A 21,506-nucleotide genomic window follows, 5' to 3' on the forward strand; every position below is an offset into this window, starting at 1 on the left:
GGCATCACTATAATGTCGAGGTTTGGTGTCTAAAGATGGGATAAATTCCAAGGTGAGGCAGTCTCTGGATGGCCTTTCCTTTAGTATCTGCCGTATTTAATAGCCATGAAAACTAATTGGTCTTTCGGGGTTGTGATTTAAGTGTAAAATGTGCTCCACAGAGTTTCATGTTTCAATACATGGTCACTAGCAGATGATGTTTGGAAAAGTTGATAAAACTTTAAGAATTAAAGCACTCAGGAACAAGTTGATCACAGGGAAGGACCCTGAGGCTTCACAGCCCTGCCCCACTTCCCATTCAGTCTTTGCTTCCTGAGAATATATACAGTATGATACTTCTGCCATGTCTTCTCTGCCAGCTGTCATGTGTTACCACCTTGATAAAATGTACTCCTCTGGAACTGTAAGTCAAAATACAACTTACAAGTCTTACTTTTTATGGTGCTGTTGGAAGTGTTGTTTTGTGTTCTTTATTAAATTCATCCTTTGATGCTCCTGTGGGTTTGTATGGTACATTCTGATCTGCACTCATTAAAAACCAACCTCGAATCCTTTATTATTCTGTTCTTTACAAAGTCCTTTCTGTTTTCATTGTTTTCTTCTGTTTCATCAAGCTGTCTTAGTGACCATGGATTTGGTCTACGCTTGGGAGGTTAAGAGGACAGGCTACACAGACATTTGTAGACTATGTTTGTCCCTCATCTGTAATACTATCAGTAGCCTAGTGATTCCTTCCTCAGTCCTTAATTGACTATTGACTATCCCAGGCATAAATAGGTCCACTGCTGGTCACCATAGCTGTGATGAGATCATGATATTTTTTGTGCTCTTCTTAGAATAAATTCCCTTGTCTTCTAGTTCTCACTTTCGTCTATCTGTTTCCTGGGCCTTGTGGGGATGGTAGAAATATCCTGTGTATGGATGACCATTCAACCGTTGATTGTGCTCTGTACCTTGAGCAGCTATGTGTCTGGATATCTTATGCCCTTCAGTGATTCATTGCAAAAACAAGTTCCTGTGACTAAAGCCAAGGGTTATAAATCCAGATATTAAAAGTCAACTTGAAAATCCAATAATTTGATAAAATAACAATAATAATATCTTCTTTCTGGGAGAAGACCTCCTCAGCCATGAGGTTTGGGCTGTATTTATAATACTAAGTATGAATCGCCTCTTAAGACACTTGATCCTTATCCAATTAGAAAGTTGTTGGTCAATTTCATAATACTTTGCTACAACTATACTAGTGAAAAAAATCTGGCCTTAATGGTTAGTACTGTAGTGTGTAACATACAAATCTAGATAAATAATTGATGCCTTTTCACCCAAAGCAATTTGAATTGCACCTATCAATTCAAAGGTAGCCACTTAAAAGGAAGCCCAAGCTCAGTTGAAACTTACTTTCTCTGAATCTATCAGACAAGGTGTGTGTTTTCTTAAGCAATAGAGTTTTTCCAACAATCCTTGTAACAAGGGGAACAGCAAAAGGCTGTATTATTGGGGCAGCAGGTAATTACGGCTTTCCTAACCAGTGGCTCATAAGGAGATAATGTGTCTTAGACTGAATTTTCTGTTCAATTGTCCCACAGGAAGGACACTTATAAGTGTATTTAACATGCTTTTATGAGTCTCTCAATGATTAAAAATAGAACTAAAATATGATTTGTTTATTGTACTACTCCAGATTTAACGAAGGAAATTAAGTCAGAGGGAAGCACAGATCCCTGTATCTTTATCCATATTGTGTCAATATTGACTCATTGAAGACATGAACCACTTAGGCACACATCAACACTTAAGTGGAAAAAGGAAAGGAGGTTTGGATATGCAATGGACTACAGTTCAACAATGAGGAACAATAAGCTTATTTAATTTTCAAGACAATGTGAAGAATTAGGGATGTTATGTTACGTGAAATAAGCTAGAAGCAAACCAATATAATTGGATAGGATGGCTTGAAAGTAAAAGAGGGACAGGAGAGAAATAAAAAGAAGAGACAAAAGGAAAAAAATGAGAAAAGACGGTGGACTTGACTAAAGCACAACACACTACAAATGCGGTTATTTTATGCCGTTAGGAATGATGAAAGGGTATGGAGGAAGTCGTGGGAAGGACTCATATCAGATCTGATAGGAATCATGGGGCATATTGTCTTGTTTACAGAAAGTTGGTGATCTAACATTTTTTTATGAGGAGGCATATCTGGTCATTTATGAACTACCTGAGAAGTTAAGGTTCACACCTATCTATCCTCCATTCTCTTCACATGCCCGTGATTATTTTCCCCATTCTAATTATTCTTCTTTTATTTTTGAACATCATAATTTTCTGAATTAATATGGTGATGGGAAGTTCAAAGTTCCTTATTGCCAAGTAGAAATAAGCCCCTAGGGAAAGCTTTGTCTTAATAATATTTCCCAAAGCAAAAATTATTTTTTAGTAAAAATTATAGCTTCCCATTGTTGAATAAGCTGATTGTTCCCTAAATCCCTAAATTCCATTATTGTAAATTTTATAACTTTGAAGAAGAAAAAGCTTTTTCTCTGGAGTTACTTCTTATAAAGTAAAGAAGCAGCAACAAAGAGGAGAACAAAATGTCAGCCTCTCGGGACTAGAACTGACTTCAATGTTCAAAGAGTGGCTGCTGATTGTGGACCTGTTTCCCTCCCCAAATTTGCTAGCTGGTAGAACTAAGCTCTGTTCATTCCATGACCTGAGGATGAAGAGCCAATGAATTTATTTGAATGAACAATGGTTAGTAATAAAATAGTGAAATTATATACTGATTTATAATCACCCAATCAGCACACATTATCAAATGAGTAAACATCACCTTTCAGGTATATAAACAAAAGGGAATTCCCTTTATAAATAAATATGAAGTACTTCAAGCCAGACTTTCTCCCTCTTGAGAAAGTTACACATCAAATGTCTTCTTGAGATGGTTACTTATAGGGAGCAGATATTATTACTTCTCAGCTTTATAGGTTCTAAAACATTGATGTTGAAACTAGAGATTTTTTTTTCAAATAGGTTATAAAGATGATACATGGGCACATAAAAGATGATTTAACTGGTCATCAGGAAAATGAAAATTAAAACCCAACAATTTATACCTTTACATAGGTTGGGTATCTTTATCAGTGAGACAACATTGCTAGAAAGAACATAGAGAAAGAAAACCTATGCCCCCGATTGTTGGAAACAAAAGATGGAACAGGTATTATGGAAAAATATTTGTAAGTTACTTCTCATTCTTCTCCCAAATAAGAGTGACATATGACCTACCAACTTTGAGTGTATATGATAGGAAATGAAGTCAATAACTCATAGAGTTATTGACATTTTTGTCAGACTCATAGCATACAACATAGAGATGCAACACTATTGTGAACAAGCTAATGAACAGAAAAACTTGTGGTGTTTCTATTGCATTTTACATATTGTATGTTCTAATAGTTTACAAAGCATGCATTCTACTTAAAATGAAAAATTGTATATAAAAGGATGAAATTTGTACAGCAAAATATTATAAAGTCCTATTAAACCCAAAAGAACTCTGTCTTACTTTATATTTCTACTGCTGTAAAAAAAAAAAAAAAGGACCATGAACAATTTGGACGGTACAGGACAGGATTAATTCAGCCCACATATCTTTTGCAGTCTACCAATGAAGGAAGCTAGGGCAGGAAATGGAAACAGATATTAAAGCAGAGACCACATTAAAGTGCTGCTTTTTGGGTTGCTTGTAGATGGCTTGCTCACCTTGCTTTTTTCTACCACATAGGCCCACCTAGCCAAGAGTGAAATTGCCCAAAGTTGGCTTTGCTTTCCAACATTAACCATAAATCAGGAAAATGAACCTATAGGCCAATCTGATCAAAGCAAATTTTTAATTGAGTTTCATTTTTCCCAGATGTTTTAATCTGTGTCACACTGTCAACAACAACAACAACATAAAATACCTGGCACACATTCCTATTTGCAAGAATCTGGATAAATGAAAATTTCCAGACAGAAAAAGAAAAACATTATCGCACATTCATTTTGGTACATGGAATCTGGGGGTGAGGTGAACAATATCTGGTTTCAGAGATTTTCAGAGAGCTGGTGCAAAGTGTACACAGTAAAGCTGTTCTTATGCAGGGTAAACATGTCTAGAAAATTAAAGCACAGCATACAGACTGAAGTTAATAATATTTATTATTTGCATGAAATTTGCAATACAAGTAGATCTCAGTTGCATTTGTCATATAAATAGATAACAGAAAAGAACTAGGTAAGTATTTGCAATGCAGGATATATTAATTGATATGGATATATAATAATTCTAATAAATTTGTCCATGTAAACATTGTGTTATACAAATTAAATATATATATATATATACCAAAGACATATTACAAACAAACATTATCTACTCAAAAAACCATTGTTTGATCAGGGTTAGAATTGGTCCTGATACACAAATTCTCTGAAGGTTTATATACTACTCTGAAAGTATAGGTTTGAAAGTTTTTAGTCATTAGTTCAGAAAATTGTCTTTCCTCTAATGCTAACTGAAAAATAGTGGCAATCTTACATGAAATATTTTTATATAATATTTATGTGAAAAAGTGATAGCTTTTCTATATACAAGTAAGATATAATTTACATGAATCGTGTTCCTAAAAAAATAGATTTTATAAAAATCATCCAGGATGTAAAACACAAACTACAAATATAATAAAAGAACAAAATTATAAAACTTTACCAAAATGTAAATTTTATTAACATGCTATACTATGTTTTTAAGTACAAAGACAAAATATGTTAATTGCTCATAGATTTATAATACAAAACACCATATTTATAAAATTCAAGATGAAATAGCATTACACACTGCTTAAATGAGTTAAGCATAAGATATCATACAGGCAAAAATATTTGATAGTGCAACCAAAAAAAAAAAAACATAAAATAAAATTACATTTGAAATGCAAGGTTTATGTGTGTGTGTGTGTGTGTGTGTGTGTGTGTGTGTGTGTGTGTGTGTTGGAACATTTAAGAGTGGTTGGGGTTTAAAATCTGTATATGTATTATATTTTGGAAGGAGACAGGAGGGAAGATTGAAAAAGGAGGGCAGGATCAGGTGTGAGAGGAGAAAAGAAATATTTACAGAGGGTTGGGAACTTGAACAGAGGTATGTAGCAATGGGAGATTTGAGTAGCCAACAGAAAGCCCCAGACACCAGGAAAGCAAGAGGCTCTCAGGACCCAACAGGGATAACATTAGCAAAACTACCCAACAAATGGGTGAAAGAACCTGTAGAGATCATATCAAGAGGTTAAGCATGGACCCCGGTTGAGTGATGGGGTCATCTTCTCTTCTCAAAAATTTAACCTAGAATTACTACTCTCTAAAGGAAATAAAAAGAGTGGGGCAGAGACTGAAGAAAAGGCCACCCAGAGATGTTGTACATGGGGATCCATCCTGTATGCAGTCACCAAACCCAGACACTATTGCTGATGCCAAGAAGTGCTTTCTGACAGGGGCCTGGTATATGTGTCTCCTGAAAGGCTTGGCCTGAGCCTAACAAATAAAGATGTAGATGCTAGCAGCCAACCAGTGGACTGAGCACAAGGAACCCAATAGAAAAGATTTGGAAATGAATAAAGAAGCTGAAGGGGTTTATAACCCCCATAGAAATAACAACAGTATCAACCAACCAGACCCCCAGAGCTTCCAGAGACTAAAGAATACACATGGAGAAACCCATGGCTCCAGGTTCATATGTAGCAGAGCATTGTTTTAATGTGGAATCAAAGGGAGGGGGGTCCTTGGTCCTATGAAGGCCCAATGTCCCAATGTAGATAAATGCTAAGGAAATGGGGCTGAAGTGGGTGGGTGAGTGTCTTTGTGGTATCGGGGGGAGAAGAGGTAGAATGGTTGGTTTGGGAGAGGAATCCAGGAAGGGGATAGCATTTGAATATAAATAAACATAATAATCAATATTTTTTTAAAACAAAAAGAAGAAATAGAAGAATATCAAGGCTGACATGTACGTATTCATCAGTTAATTTTCTAACATGTGTGGCATAACAAAATAGGGAAATGATGAGTTTCTGCAACAGGTCTTACAAAGTGGAAGAAACCTGTCACAAGCCTGAGAACTCATGTTGTATACAGAAGAGGCAGCTATGATCTGTAATGTACCAGTTAGGATGCTTTAGAATTCAAGGCCAGACTATGATACTTAGTGAGGCCTTGTTTCAAAAGTGAGCCCTAATTCAGAGTATAATAGAGTTTCAGGGTTAAAATGAACATTTAAATATATAGTATTTAATAGGGGAGATGTTTATGATATTTGTGAAAAAGCACACTCATACATAAGCTCAAATAATTACAACTGAGATACCATACACTTACAATCTCTAGTTGGAAAGACTGAGAGGATTTGGGGGTCCTGCCATCTAAATACACTTAAATTACCTCAAAAAGAAACATGCACCACAAGCAAAATAAAGACCTATCCTGAAATGCAACTTTGAAACAGACCAAGAGAATGAATGCCAAACTGAGGGTAGTAAATTTTCATCTTGCAAGGAACAGGGGATCATAAAAGGTCTTGACAAGGAGACCAAAATGATCAAAGATGTTTTTAACAGTGGAATGTGTTAAGTCACATACAGAGTGAATTAGAGTGGCAATGTTAAGCCAGAGAGGGGGAGGGGTTGTGCAAATAGCAGTTCAGTTGAAGACAAGATCAAGTAGGTAGTAGTTATAATATCCAGGGAATTAAGAACAATGGGCACTTTGGTAACCATAAGAAAATAAAAGTCTATTCTCAGAACCTGAGACTCAGAGTAGGTGGAATGATAGTATTTATTGAATGCGAATATTTATTACAAATTCTGACTTTCCCTGTGGGCACAGGAAATGTGAGGGGATCAGCCCCTTCGATGCTGCTGGCCTACTTTCTTGATCCCCCTGTATCTTCTGAGTAGCATCATACATACCTTGGGGGAGGGTGCAGTGACCTCCATTAGTCCAGGCACATATAATCAGTGCACAGATAAACATGTCTGTATAAGTTACATGCAGAAAAATATTTCAGCAGTCTGCATTAACTAGATTCTGCAAAAAATAGGAAACCCCATCTTAATGATTGGATTTTGTTGGGTGCAAATGGAGCTTTTTGTGGTGGCAGTTTTATTGTCTTCTATTTGCTTGGTTGGATTTATTTTGGTTTTAGAGATTGACTGTATGAACCATGAAATACTAATTTGACCAAATATTTTCACTGATATAGCTACTTACATTTGCTTTCACTTTGCCAGCTAAAATCTAGAAAGTTGAAGTCAGATAAGTCTGTCCCTCAATGAATGTTCTAAACACCATGACTTTAGTGAACTTTTCTGCCTGACAGTAGCTTGAATATGCCTTCATGCATTTCTGTGATGAGAAAGAACTTTTCTTGAGACTCCACTGGAAAGAGACCATCAAAGCTTAGAGTTGGTTTCACATGGATTTCATCCCTGTGATTCCTGCCTTTGCTTATTGTATTCTGGGAGCTATCTTAGTGATAATCTATAAATGTAATTTAACCATTTTGCTGAGCCCTAAGAAACTTTTCAGTGAATCACTGAGATTGAGAGTAATCTTGGGGACCCTTGACGCAGAAGAGCTGTGCTGATTAAGGACTATTTTCTGATAAATATTCATTTTGTAGTATCACTAGTCAAGTCATATAATAAAAAAGCCAGACAAAGAAGAAACAAAGGGCACACACATTAAAACCTAAATAAATAGATTGTAAATAAACAGGTGCTCAGACAGAGAAATCAAAGATGAGTGAGTAGGGAGAGTTTCACATGGAATAAAAAAGGAAAATGTGAAGTTACATTCAGTCATCTGGTTATAACTAAAAGAAAATAGTTTCACTAAAATGATGAAAATTTTTAAAAAGGTTTAATCATTAATAGCATATAACACTGGTAAGAGTACACAACCTGCATCATTTACAGGGACAAAGGGAAATGTTCAGAGTCTACATGAAAATTGTGACATGTTAAGTTTTGTTTGTAATGGAAAGTTAATATCATGTGTATTCAAAAATAAGATTTATGTTCAATTGCCATTCTATACACAGGATTTTTATGGTCCCAGTAATCACACTGGTTCATATAATGCTCAACTTATTCTCATATGTTTCTCTGAAGGGTTGCTGTCAAAAAAGAATGATACTTTATGAAGATTTTTTGAAGTATAAATTACTTCACATTTATATTGCGTTATTTTCCTTCCAAATTCTTTATAAATAAGAAACACAATGAAGCAAAATAATAAAAAAGAAAAAAAAAACCTTATCTCTCATCTTAATTAATGAACATTTGATATATGTAAGTAATGTACAAAGTACATGGATACACTTCTTTTCTTTCCTTTTATTTCATGAGCATTTAACGTAATGTAAAAAGGACCTTTTTTAGAGTATATATAGCTGTCTCTAGCTTTGTTTGTAAATTCTTGAAGTTATTGAGAGAACTTGATTTTTTCATCTTCTACCATTACATTAGTAAATAAAAGAATCATTTAATTATGTTAGGATTAAACTCAAGTACCACACATCCTCTGTCAGAGAGTCTAAGGCAAGCACTTACAAAGAATTAACAAAACCAGGAGCTGGTTCTTTGAGAAAATCAACAAGAATGATAAAGCCAGACTAACTATATGGCATAGAGAGAGTATACAAATTAACAAAATCAGTAATGAAAGGAGAGAGATCACATCAGAAACTGAGGGACACAGGCCTGGTAAGAAGGCATTCCATATAGAGGTGGTGCAGATATCTCTGCGGTGCGCTTGGAAAGTGCTCCCCCAGCTTGGTTTAGGGAACCAGTAACCCTATATCAAACTACCTCCAGCAGAGGACTTAGAGTGCAGAACAGGCACTCAGACCATCCGCCACCAGGAACAGCAGAGATCCAGGGACACAGGCTTGATAAAAGGACATTCCGACTAGCCAGGTAACAGGAGATCCAGGGACACAGGACAGGTAAAAAGGAGTGGTAAGAACAAAGCACAGACAACAAGACCAGGTATAATCACAGACAACAAGATGGCAAGAGGAAAGCAAAACAACGTACCACAGGGAAACCAAGACAACCTGGCAACACTAAAACCCAGCTCTCCCATCACAGTAAAGAGAAGAATGCCAAACACTCCAGAAAAAGAAGACTCAGACCAGAAATCCTACGTCAAGATGATGATAGAGATCCTTAAACAAGAACTGCAGGAAAAGCAAAAAGATTCAGAAGCTTTTAAAGAGTAAACAATCAAAACACTCAAAGAACTCAAAGAACTAGAGGAAAACATAACCAAAGAGATGAAGGAATAGAAGAAAAAATTAAAAATGGAAATGGACACAATAAAGAAAACACTAAAACAGACAACTCTAGAGGTAGAAAACCTAAAAAAGAAATCAGGAGTTACACATGCAAGCATATCCAACTCACTACAAGAGATGGAGGAGAGAATCTCGGGGGATGAAGACAACATTGAAAAATAGACAAAACAGTCAGAGAAGATGCAAAAAACAAAAGGCTTCTAACCCAAAATGTCCAAAGATCCAGGACAACATGAAAAGACCAAACATAAGGATAACAGGAATAGAAGAGGGTGAAGAATATTAACTAAGAGGCACAGTATATATCTTCAACAAAATTGTTTAAGAAAAATTCCTGACCATTAAAATGAGATGACCATGAGCATAAAGCAAGCCAATAGAACTCCAAATAGGTTGGACCAGAAACGAAATTTCTCCTGACACATAACAGTAAAAAGGCCAAGTGCTCAAAGCAAAGAAAAAATACTAAAAGCAAAAAGGGGAAAAGGCCATGTAACATATAAAGGCAGACAAGCCAGAATCCCACCCAACTTCTCAACAAAGACTATAAAAGCTAGAAGAAGCTGAACAGACATCATGCAGACCCTAAGAGAACACAGATGCCAGCCCAAGCTGTATACTCAGCAAAACTCTCAATCACCACAGATGGAGAGACTAAGATATTCCAAGACAAACCAAAATTTACACAATATCTGAACACAAACCCAGTACTACAACAAATTATGGGTGGAAAACCCAATAAAACGAGAGGAACTACATCCTAATAAAAACAAGAAAACTCCTAAGCAATAAAACCAGAAGAAGAAAGACATACAGGTTCAATTCAACCTCCAGAAGCAACAATAGCAGGAAACAGCAACACTATTCCTTCATATCTGTTAACGTAAATGGACTCAACTCCCCAATAAAGAGACATAGGCTATCAGACTGTATACATAAACAAAGCCCAGCATTTTGCTGCATACAGGAAACCCATCTCAGAACAAATACAGACACTATCTCAGAGTACAAGGTTGGGAAAAAACTTCCAAGCAAATGGCCCCAAGAAGCAAACTGAAGTGGCCATTCTAATATCGAATAAAGTAGTTTTCTGAAAAAAGTTATCAAAAAAAAAATAAGGAAAAACACTTTTTTGCTCATTACAGGGTAAATTTGTGAGGAAGAACTCTCAATCCTTAACATATATGCTCCAAATACAAAAGCACACATATTAATAAAAGAAACCCTACTAAAGCTCAAAAAATACATTGCATCCCACACAATCATATTGGGAGACTTCAATACCCCACTCTCACTAATGAACAAATCATGGACACAAAAAATGAACAAGGACACTGTAAAACTATCAGAGGTTATGAATTAATAGATATCTATAGAACATATAATTCTAAAACAAAAGAATACAAATTATTCTCAGCAACTCATGGTACCTTCTCAACAACTGACCACATAATTGGTCACAAAAGGAGCCTCATTAGATATAAGAAGTTTGAAATACTCCCATATATCCTATCAGATCACCATGGTCTATGCCTGGTCTTTAACAACAAAGAAAACAAAAAGTCCACATACACATGGACACTAAACAATGCTCTATTAAATGATAGCAGGGTCAAAGAAGAAATAAAGAAAAAAAAAATAAGGATTTTCTAGAAATCAATGAAAATGAAAATACAATATACCCAAACCAATGGGATGCAATGAAAGCAGTACTGAGAGTAAAACTCATAGTTCTGAGTGCTTCCAAAAAGAAAGTGCCAAGAGAATACAACACCAACTTGACAGCACAGCTGAAAGCTCTAGAACAAAAGGAAGCAGATACACCAAAGAGGAGTAGACGGCTAGAAATTATCAAACTTAGAAATAAACAAAATAGAAACAAAAAGAACCATTGAAAGAATCAACAAAATCAAGAGCTGGTTCTTTAAGAAAATTAACAAGATTGATAAACTCTTAGCCACACTACCTAGAGGGCAAAGAGAAAGTATCCAAATTAACAAAATCAGAAAAGAAAGTGGAAAAATAACAACTGAGAGAAAATTCAAGAAATTATCAGATCCTACTACAGAAGCCTATACTCAACAAAGCTGGAAAATCTGGAGGAAATGGATGAATTCCTAGACAGATACAAGATAATATAGTTAAACCAGTACCAGGTAAACCATCAAAATAATCCCTTAACACCTAAAGAAATAGAGGCAGTCATCAAAAGCCTCCCAACCAGAAAAGGCCCAGGTCCAGATGGGTTCAGTGCAGAATTTTATCAGACATTTATTGACAACATAATACTAATACTCTCCAAAAAAATCTAAAAATAATATCAGATGGAACACTACCTAACTCTTTTTTTGAGGTTACAACAACCCTCTTTCCTAAACCACACAGAGACCCTACAAGGAAAGAGATCTTCAGACCAATCTCACTTATGAACATTGATGCAAAAGTACACACCAAAATCCTTGCAAACCGAATCCAAGAACACATCAAAACAATCATTCACTATGATCAAGTAGGCTTCATTCCTGGAATGCAGGGATGGTTTAATATATGGAAATCCATCAGTGTAATCCATCATATAAACAAACTCAAAGAAAAAATCCACATGGTCATTTCACTAGATGCTGAGAAAGCATTTGACAAAATTCAACACCCTTTCATGTTAAAAGTCTTAGAAAGAATAGGAATCCAAGGCTCATACCTAAACATAATAAAAGCAATATACAGCAAACAAACAGGGAACATCAAACTTAACGGTGGGAAATTTGAAGCAATCCCACTAAAATCAGGTACTTGACAAGGCTGCCACTCTCCTACCTATTCACCATAGTAGTGCCAAGTCTTGGATGGAACAATTAGACAGCATTACTTTGCAAAGTTTCTGTAAGTCTAAGGACAGTGTCAAGAAAACAAAATGGAAGCCAACAGAGTAGGAGAATGTCTTTACTAACCCCATCAGATAGAGGCCTAATATCCAAGGTATGCAAAGAACTAAAAAATCTAGAGACCAGAGAATCAAACAACCCTATTAAAAAATGGATGCACCTAGAGAATAGTATCCTGAGTCAGATAATCCAGTCACAAAAGAACAGACATAATATGCAGTCACTGATAATTAAATACTAACCACAGATAACTCTGAACACCCCAGAAACAACTCACAGACTGTGTGAAGTTCAACAAAAATAATATATTTTAATTAAAATAGAACTGTATCACATCCCCCTTTTCTCCCTACAGCTCCTCCCAGTTTCTCTCCTATCCCCTCAAATTAATAGCCACTTTTCCTATATTATTGTTACATATAGACATTTGTGTATGTATATGTCCCCAAAAATACTTAATTACAACCTTAAAAAATGTATTCGTATACTTTTATGAAAAATACTGAAAATTTGTACATTTATCTTTGTTTTTTAAAATAAAGTTGAAACTTAAAAAAAATAAAGGCACGTGCCACAACCCCCAGTAATACTCTTAATAATATAATAATAGATGTAAGGCCATTGTGAATTGTGTCATGTTTTTAATTCTTTTATTATTATTGACTTTTAGTTATCCATTTTGTACTTTGTACATGTGTGGGGGTGGGTGTGCCATGGTGAACACATGGAGGGCAAAGAACAAGAATTGGTTCTTTCCTTCCTAGTATGGGTTCTGAAGAACCACACTGAAACAGTCAGCTTAACAGCAGGAACATTTACTTGTTGAGACATCACACCAGCCCTATTTGTATCATTTTTGACAGGGTAAAAAAATGGGGTACAGAGCAAAACAAAAAATTCTCAATTGAGGAATATTGAATGACTGAGATGCATCTAATGATGTGCTCGACATCATTAGCCATCAGGGAAATGCAAATCAAAACAACACTGAGATTCAATCTCATACCAGTCAGATTGGCCAAGATCAAAAATTCAGATGACAGCAGATGCTGGTGATGATGCAGAGAAAGAGGAACACTTCTCCACTCTTGGTGAGGTTGTAAACTGGTACAAGCACTCTGGAAATCAGTCTGGTGATTCCTCAGAAAATTGGACATAGTACTACCTGAAGACCCAATTATTCCACTTCTGGGCGTTTACCCTAGATACGCCCCAACATACAACAAAGACACATGCACCACAATGTTCATTGCAGCTCTATTTATAATAGCCAGAAGCTGGAAAGAACCAAGATGTTTTTCAGTAGATGAATGGATAAAAAAATTGAGGTACATTTACACAATGGCATACTACTCTGCTATCAGAAAAAATGACCTTATGAAATTCTTAAGAATAAGGATGCATCTAGAGAATACCATCCTGAGCAAGATAACCCCATTACAAAAGAACAGACATAATATACAGTCACTGATAATTGGATACTAACCCCAGAAAGCTCTGAACACCCCAGAAACAACTCACAGACTGCGTCAAGTTCAAAAAAAAGAAAAGAAAAGAAAAGAAAAAACCATTATGTTTACTCCTTACACACCAAGAAAAATTTGAATAATCTCAGGTTACATTCTGTTTTACATGTACTTTATGCTCTGTGTAACTAGTAAGATCTTGATGCACATTATCAAACCTTAAAAAAAAGCCAAGTAATGACAAAAATGTATTCATATAGTTTTATGCAAAAATGCTTAAAAATTGTACATTAATCTTTTTAAAAAAATAAAATTCTTTAATAAAATAAATAAGTAAATAAAATCATCGGATTCTACTGCAAAAGCCTATACTTAACAAAACTGGAAAATCTAGACAAAATGGACATTTTCAAGACAGAAACTGAAGTTAAATCAGTATCAGATAAACCACCTAAACAGTCCCACAAACACTACAGAAATAGACATAGTCATCAAAAGTCTCCCAAACAAAAAAGATGGGTTTAGTGCAGAATTCTATCAGAATTTCATAAAAGACTAATACTAATATTCTCCAAGCTATTCCACAAAATAGAAACAGAATGAACACTATAAAATCTCTTCCTGAAGCTGTCTTGTAAAGATTAGGAATTCAAAGCCCACATCTAAACATAGTAAAAACAATATACAGCAAACCAGTAGACAATATCAAACTAAATGGTGAGAAACTTAAAACAATTCCACTAAAATCAGGGACTAGACAAGGCTCCCAACTCTCCCCTTACCTACTCAATACAGTACTTGAAATCATAACCACAGACATTTGACAAAACAAAGGATATTGAAAGGATACAGATTAGAAAGAAGGAAGTCAAAATATCACTATTTGCAGATGATATGATAGTTTACTTAAGGGACCCCAAAAATTGCACCACAAAAAATCCTACAACTGATAAGCAACTTCAGAAAAATGATTGGATATAAAATTATTTCAAACAAATCAGTAGCCTTCCTCTAATCAAAAGATAAACATGTTGATATAGAAGTTAGGGAATGACACCCTTTACAATAGTCACAAATAATATCAAATACCTTGGTGTGACTCTAAGCATGCAAGTGAAAGATCTGTATGACAAGCACTTCAAGTCTCTGAAGAAAAGAACTGAAGAAGATCTCAGAAGAAAGTTCTTCCATGGTCAAGAATTGGCAGGATTAGTAATAGTAAAAATGGCCATCTTGCCAAAAGCATTTACTCTGAATTTATCTTGTCATCCCTTTCTTCCCTTTTAGTTTTTACTTTCACAGTCCTTCAAAAGAAACACAGTAAAACACTAAGTGAGAAAAAATGTGTGTGTATGTGTGTGTGTGTGTGTGTGTGTGTGTGTGTGTGTGTGTGTGTGTGTGTGTGTGTATAAGGCATTGTCTTCTATTAAGACTGGCTGAGGCAACTCTGAGAGAGAAAATTGCAGGGGCAGGAAGCAGAGTCAGGTCTGGCTTGCACTGTTAGGAGTCCCACATGAAGGCTGAACTATAACACTGTAGCTTATGTGTGGAGAGCCTTTGTCAGTCCCACATAAAGTTTTGATATTAGAGAATAGGTGAAATTTAATATTAAAAAGTTTATTACTATCCCATTGACTATGTATGAAGATATCTCTGAAGGTTTGGTTTTTCTTGTAGTTTATAGTAATAAGGAATGAACCATGCTCTACTACTGAGCCCAAGATTCTTTCTAAAGAATTGTATTACTGTCATCATATTTCAAGAACCTGACAGACAATTTAATATCTTTTAATGACAGAATTTATTTAAATTGTATTTATAAATAATCGCCCAAAATTTAGTCAGCTGATGAAAATTGGCATATTTTCTGAGAGAGGTTTTCAGAAATTTAGGGCACTTATTATGTATTTCTGATAAGATACCTACTAAAACTAAATCCGTAAATATTGCCTTTCGTTTTAGAAATATTTCTGTGCTCCTGTCAAAACAAAACCTAAATTACTGAGCACATAAGGAGAATAACAATGAGAGTACAAAGGAATGAGTGGATTTTGAAGTCTGTAATTATTTTCCCTTCCTCTTCTCACCACCCTCTAGCAGAAACAATATGCCAGAAAGCGTGTTATTTGCGTTTAAATTGTCAATTAAATCATACTAAATTCTTTTGCTCTCAGAACCTTTATTTTCTGGAAGATACAAAAATGTGGTTCCCAAGCATCTGGTCTGAGGACCCCTGAAGTGTTGCAGAAGGTTCTGTGATAATAGTCAATAATTATAACACCACACCAAGGACTAAGTTGTTCCCAATTACCACTGGTTCCAAGAAGTCATTGCTTGTATAACTGGATAGCCAATTAGTTCTTGAAGTAGATAATAAAAAATTCATTCAATTACAACTGACATGACTTGTTCAGGAAATGTGAAAAATACTACTAAATGACATCCTGGAGTTTTCGACCTGACATTTCTTTGTAACTGCCATTTCTGGAAAAATTACTCTCCCTGATGAGATGACAGTTTACCTACCCTTTCAGGTAGATGTGATTACGTAACTATTTATCATATGGGAATGGGAGAACTTGTTATTTTTACAAGAGAATTGAACCTTGTAAAAAGTGGTTTCATGTCCTTAGCATATCTTCGATCACTTGGATCTTTAGCACAATGATGAGGAAAGTAATTTCAGAGATGTTTGGAGATGTATGAGACACAAAGATGGTTTCTTCAGTAACTAGGAACAATTCTACTTAGCTATCAATTGACAAAATAGTTTCTGGCTATCCAAGAAATGTTTTAGCTATAGTAATTTACACTACATTAATTACTACTGCAGAACATCATTAAGATGAATTTACCAAGAACAACAACTAGATGCTGGAAACAATAGAGACTAACAGAAGTTCTTATCGTTGTTTATAAAAATATACAAGGGTACAGAGAATTGAGAGGTAATTTATCAATTACTTCCAAGAAAAGTGCTTTTAGCATTTCATTCAATAATTTTACTTACTTTCTTTTACTCAAGTAAATTTAAAGACATCTATGCAACACTTGCATATAGATTTTTATAGAAACTTTAGCCATAATAGACAAAATTGGAAACTACCACAATTCTCTTAAGTATGTGAATTTACTTTACACATTAATCTACTGAACTACATATTGGATGTTTTTAATTTGCACTGTATTGTAAAACATCTATAAAGTCTGCACCAAAAGAAAAAAGAAATGATCTATTAACACACAAAAATAAAACATGAAAAAGAATAAGAAAATACTGATAAGTTAATGAAGTCAATATATAAAGTGGCAATCTGGAGGCAGCCTTGCAGATGGTCTTGACTAGGACTCTGGACTGGAAAAGAATAAGAAGAAGATCAGAGGTAAGAATGTTTAAAATGGTGAAAATATTCTGCATGACTCTTGAATTGTGATTATCAGTCTTTATGGATTTTTCCTAAAATAAAGACTTGTCTACCCCAGAATGTACTTTCATATAAATAGCATGAAATTAGTTATAATAATGTAAGACTTTGGTTTCTCAATTGTAATACTCAGAAATTCGTAGTAAAAGATGGCAAAGAAAATTGTGCACCTAAAGTAGAAAGTCAGGGGTACATGGACTTTCTGGTATATATTTCTATAAAAACAATTGTTTAGAAAGGATCTCTTAAGAAATTTCATTGCCGTTTTACATATATATATATATATATATGCCTTCATATATAATAACACACACACATACACACCCTACATGGACAAAGGACTAGCTCTGATGATAAAGAATTACATACTCATAATCTTTTAATTAACAGTGGAAGTGGTTAAGTAGAGTAAAGAAATCATGAATAGAGAGAATCTAAGCATGCGTGAGGACACACAGTGGACACCTATGACCCAGGCTTAAGACAACACAGAAGATGCAAAGCAAATTGTAATGGGTGGCCATCTCAACATTTTTAATACTTCTCATTTGCAAAATGACAAAACTCTTAGGGTTTCTAATTACTCACGGGTAATTAAATTTCTTGAACTTTTCTTTAATTGTAATTATTTACCCCCGCCCCGCTGTGCTTTCCATATTGCATTTAGAAATATTTACAATGATTGATTTTTTTAGAAAACATTGTCTCTATTATACAATTTCATATCCATGTTGCAAATCTGAGAGAGCTTGCATGTGAGAATCTTTGAGCTGCATATTTTCAATTTAAACTTCAGGGACCACACACTAGTCTTTATTCTTTATTTATTTATTTATTTTTAAAAAACGACTTTATTTTACAAAACAAAGATAAATGTACAGATTTTAAACATTTTTTGCTTAAAATTATGCATTTTTGTCAGTACTGTTTTTTCAGGTATTAAAATAATTTTTACATAAAACTATGTGAATATATTTTTTAGTCAGTACTTGATTTTTTTCAAGGGCTTGACAGTATGCATTGTTACAATGAGCGTAAAGTACATGCAAAACAAAACGCAACATGGAAATAGTCAAAGTCTTGTTCTGTAAATATTTTTTTTTGTTTTCTTTATTTTTTTGGACTTCATACAGCCTGTGAGTTGTTTCTGGGGGAGTGCAAGCCTCTGGGGTTAGCATCCCAATATCAGTGACTGCATATTATATATTCTTGATATCTATTTGTAATTACTGAGCTTCCAAAAAATGTTTTAGTTATGGTAGTGGTTAATCTTGATTGTCAACTGGACTGGATCTTGAATCAACTAAGAAATGTGCCGCTAGACAGATCTGGGAGGGATTCTTTAACAAATATCCATTGAAATGGGAAGACTCTCCCAGTGACACCTCGTGGGGGACTTCCTGGATCAGTTCTAGGAAATCTCAGTGTTGCTTGCTTGTTACTTGCTTGTCACTGTATGGGTCTTTGCATTTCTAGGGCTTCTGACACCAGATGTTAGCTTCCTTGCAAGACTGAAAACTACTGACTATCACAGCATCTTTCAGGCCTTCTGTTCCAGATTAAGACTGAGGAGACATATATCCTAACAGACTAATTGGCTACCACATTCTTATCTTCACCATACAATGCCATTGTTATATTACTCATGGTCCTACCTGTTGTAAGGCATTCTAGAAAACCCTCCTTTATAATGTATAGTGTGCAGATAAGATAGACATGTAATGTGTTCTGTTCCCCTGGATAACTCTGCCTTATAGATTCAGCAATCTAACAACTGCTTTATATTTAACCATCAGGAAACCTGAGCAGGACTTCATTGTTTCTTTCTATGATTTATGCAGTTATCCTCAAACTAAGTAATTATATTGATTTTCTTTTTCTACAAGAGACTTGTTTTGAGTTTCATATCTTGGCCACTTTTCTTTTTTTATTTTTTTTCTTCACAATAGAATATAAGATTTTTTAAAATTTATAAATAACTTATCTGTAACAAGGATAGTTTATTCAGCTAAATTATAAAATTATCTTATCTTTGAATGTGATAAACATATATTATCCAGAGAAGTTGAGTTTCAATATATCCTTAGATTAAGTTTAAATTATAATTATATTAAGTATAAACATCACACATAGGAGACACTAGAATGGTTTGATCATGGATTATATATTGCTCTGGAATTTCTTATAGCTATAACTATTTTATCTGAAAAATGGATAATTTAGAACCCATTGTAATATTCAAAAGTAAAGCAACTCAAAGGAACTACAGTCAATATTTTTACAGTCTATGAAATTTAATGGTCTAAAACTAAGTAAAAAATATTAGCAAAAAAGTACTTGGAGTCTTGAGTCACATTCTGAATGCCAATACTATCTGTGAAAGACAAATGGAGTTTACTTTTGTTGACTAGGCAGTTGCCACAAATTAACAGAAGCATGGAATCTGTGTCCTCTGTGATTTGTTCACCCTTGCCTAGGGCATCAGAACTTGCCTTGGTTCTGGGTGATTTACATGGCTTGTGCTTTTCTTATAGAACAGTTTTATATGTTCTGTTTCTCTGCAATCATAATACATGACTTTTGTGGATTTTTTTTGTAATTCTCTTTTTAAAGCATACAGAGTACTTTTAACAGGTCCATTGATTTTCTTGCTATGTGTCAACCAAATTATTTCCTGATAAGACATCAAAAATGCACTGCTTTAGGCACGATGTGTTAAAAGAAACTAAGTATTTTGGATTTTCAAAACAACACAAAGATGTAGTTAAAAAGAAAGAACAAAAGACAGACAGACAGACAGAAAAAGAGGATGAAAGGAAGGAAACTCATGACATCAATGCTTAATTCCAAATGAGATTTGAATTAATCTCAAAGATTTTAATTGAAATGATATCTAATTTTCGAGCATTTGGAAACTCACAGGTTGTATGCTTGTACTCTTCATAAGCACTGATGCAATCAGTCTATTCATGTTGATATAAACAAGATACTTCAATCTGATGGTCCTACCCGAGAGGAAGACTTGTAAGAGTATCAGTATAAAGAAATCATGGGCATAAATGGTTAACAAATTAGTGACATGGAAAAGTCAGAAAGATAATTCTAATTCAATAAAATAGGATGAATATAGGTAATATCTTGTATATTGGCAAACCACACTACCTCCTATAGAATTTCTTCTAGAACAAGTGAAAATAGGAGAGGTCACTTTGGTTATGAAGCTACAATGGGAGGTGATAAAGTCACTTTGTTGCCAGTGGTGTGCAGAAGAATACTCTCTAAATCTGCTCAGATTCCTATTGGAAAACACAGTGAGTCCTTAGCTATGGCTCCCATTGCATTAGTTACTGTTGAACTTATGGCGCCGTTCCTAAAACATATGTAAGTTTAAAATCTGGAATTAAGAAAGTTCTTTGTTTCATAGGGTTTCACACTCTTACCATCAATGACATGTTTTTCTTATTTATTGTGTTGTTCGCTATTTCAATATCCAGAAATTTAAATACATATATTCATCATGGAAAGAGAAAGAAAAATGGTGTATTTCAAACTAGAAAAACAACAGCTTTGTAAACTTTTATGACTTAGTGTCCTTTTGCCAACACATGTTCTCCTTCTTCAGTAATATTAGTGTCTTTTGGTTATACCTGTTTACATATATACATGTATACATCATACTATACACTCCACATATGAGGGAGAAGATGCAAGTTCTTCTGTTTTCCTTCTGAGTTTGAGTCAGATTGCCTAACCTTACACTTGCAAATTCCATATAGTGTCCTGTATTTTTTGCCTTTATAGGATTAAGTAATTAAGAAATGCTACAGAGTCAAGAAAATTAGAGAGAAGCACACAGGTATAAATCAGGGATTCTCTCCTGATGCAAGTTAGTTGATTCAATCACCACAGAACATAAAGGACACCTATGATCATAGAAAATAAATGTGATTTTCACGATTATATGAGAGTCTTAAAATTGAGAGCATTGAAGCTCCTTTCTCTCCTAAGTAAAGGGAATCATCTTTCCTTAAAAAGAATTATAAAGCTACTTCAGTTGTGGAAGAAAAAGAAACTTCTCACTAATTTGCATATGACTATAAATTTTGAGTTGATTTCCAAGATAACAAATGTTAACTCAAAAATTTTAACAGAATTTTTAATATAAATATAAATTTTGTACCAGTACTTGTGCACATATGAAAATATTATGGATAATGTATAAACAATGGCTCTTCTTTCAATATTTACTAGTAGTCTAGTTTTGCTTATTAATAACAGCACTTTCCACTCATAATTTGTAATAGCAGCACCTGGAAGAATCCTAATAAAGGCATAATTTCTCCAC

Source organism: Micromys minutus, assembly GCF_963924665.1.
Source record: "Micromys minutus genome assembly, chromosome: 8".
Taxonomy (NCBI): domain Eukaryota; kingdom Metazoa; phylum Chordata; class Mammalia; order Rodentia; family Muridae; genus Micromys; species Micromys minutus.